This window comes from Anomaloglossus baeobatrachus, unplaced genomic scaffold (assembly GCF_048569485.1).
Source record: "Anomaloglossus baeobatrachus isolate aAnoBae1 unplaced genomic scaffold, aAnoBae1.hap1 Scaffold_497, whole genome shotgun sequence".
Taxonomy (NCBI): Eukaryota; Metazoa; Chordata; class Amphibia; order Anura; family Aromobatidae; genus Anomaloglossus; species Anomaloglossus baeobatrachus.
Window position 1 is genome coordinate 120,018 of NW_027444323.1, and position 2,145 is coordinate 122,162.

At 49.8% G+C, this 2,145-nt stretch overlaps 1 pseudogene; it reads left to right on the forward strand.

Annotated features, from left to right (window-relative positions):
* Positions 1–254: 254 nt before the first annotated feature.
* Positions 255–461, forward strand: LOC142282099 (U2 spliceosomal RNA; annotated as a pseudogene).
* The last annotated feature ends 1,684 nt before the right edge of the window (positions 462–2,145 follow it).

Here is a 2,145-nt window from a genome sequence, read left to right on the forward strand (position 1 = left end):
GTAGGCGTGGGTTTGTCTCCCTCTCCCTAAGATGTGTCCGGTATAGGCCAGGGTGCCACTCAAGGCCGTAACCAATTCGGGTTATAGCTTCTCGGCCTTTTGGCTAAGATCAAGTGTAGTTTCGGAGGACGCTACCTTGGTCGGTACTGGAAGGTGCCTGGGATTGCACGTCTGCCGGCCTTGAGGAAGTGTGTGCGCCTTCTGGTGACACATAGCCCTCTTGTGCCTGGACGGTTCCCAGGCAACGGGAGGCGATCACCTTTGTTATTTTGAAGTCCTACTGATAAACAGAAAAAAAAAAAAATTAAATCTGTTCTTATCAGTTTAATATCTGATACGTCCCCTCTCTGGGGACCATATATTAAATGGATTTTTAGAACAAGGAGATGGAAAAAATCTTGCTCTGTCCACTCCACGCATTGACCTGGTATTGCAGTACCTCCAGGACCGGTGCACCCCTTCTTAACCCAGTTTCCAAAAGCAGAACTCAATTCACCTGATTCAAATGAGCCCCATTAGTGAATTGAAAGAAAGCAAAAACTTTATATGCACCTCAATTTGGCCAATTCACTTTTCACACTTTCACCCTTTTTTTTATCTTTCACACCTTTTACTTGCTTTATTGATGCAAAAAGCTGTGCCAAATAGCAAACTCATCTCCACTCAACTTGACCAACTCTGCTATGTCCCGTGCAGTATCTTATTCTCAGTCTTATCTAGATCATTTGCAATTGAATAGAATAGATCCCTTTTGGCTGCTTATGACTGTGTAAAATATGTAGCTTTACTGGGCTGGGATGAGAGAATCCATTGAAGCATGGTGTAGGGATTGTGGTTCCTGTGTGCTAAGAAGAGAGGCTGGCACCAGCCAGAAAGCCCCATTGCAGCCAATAATCACTTAATAACTTTTTCAACTTGTCATCATATGGGAGGCCTTCCATTCCTTGTAGTAGTCTAGTTGCCCACCTTTGAACTGACTCTAACTTCTGAATGTCCTTATTAAAATGTGGAGCCCAAAACTGGTTCCCATATTCCAGATGTAGCCTTACAAGTGATTTATAGAGGTGTAACAATACGTTGGGATCACGGGATCTAATCTCCCTTTTTATACACCCTAAAATCTTGTCCCAAGCAGCATTCCATCAGCCTCTGGAAGGTTCCTGGCGCATTGCACAGCTCGAAGGGCATGCTTTTGAACTCGCAGAGACCCATAGGGGTGGCGAAGGCGGTCTTCTCCCGGTCTGCCTCAGCAACGGACACTTGCCAATAGTGACTAGTGAGATCAAGGGTAGAAAAATAATTTGCAGTTCTCAATGCAGCTAGCGATTCCTCAATACGGGGAATGGTGCCGTCCTTCTTTTTTAACAGGATCAACAGAGCTGCCCAAAGGCTACAACTGTCACGGATAACCCCAGCCGCCTTCATGTTGCTCAACATGTCCTTGGTACACTGGCAATGTGAAGGTGGTATTGGCTTATAGCTCTCTTTGATGGGTGGGTGTGCACCTGTGGGGATGTGGTGGTGGACCCCTTTTATTCCCCCAAAATCTAGCGGGCTTCCCACCGGTAACCCGCTCCCCAGCTTGGATGGATGCTGAGGGAGCCCCTTTTGCCCGCAGGCTCTGGCCCTGGGAACTGTAGCCTTGGCGGTGACTGTGCTTCCCTCTACGGTGTGAGCTGTTGCCTTCAATCGGGTCTTGACTGCTGGGAAACCCTGGAGGTTCCTGTCGCTAACGGATTTGACCGGTTTTACGGCGACTCCTAGCCTGGTCGGGGTCCGTAGGCCCTGCCGGATGGTGCTGGCTTCTCTTCACTCCCCGATCTGGTACCGGCGGGCCACCGCCCATCCCCGGTCCGTACGGTTCACTCCAATCAGCCTCTCCTGCAGAAGGTCACCACCGTCTGCCAACCTTGCTGAGTGCCCGGGCCACACACACGGACACGGTCAGTCTCCTCTCCTCTTCACTTCTCTAACTCCAAAACTGATCTCTAATCTGACTCCTTTTCCCGCCTCCAGGACTGTGAACTCCTCGGTGGGTGGGATCAACCGCCTGGCCCACCCCCTGGTGTGGACATCAGCCCCTGGAGGAAGGCAACTAGGATTTGTGTTTAGCTTCGGTGTGCCTAGCCGGAGTGTAGAGCGTGT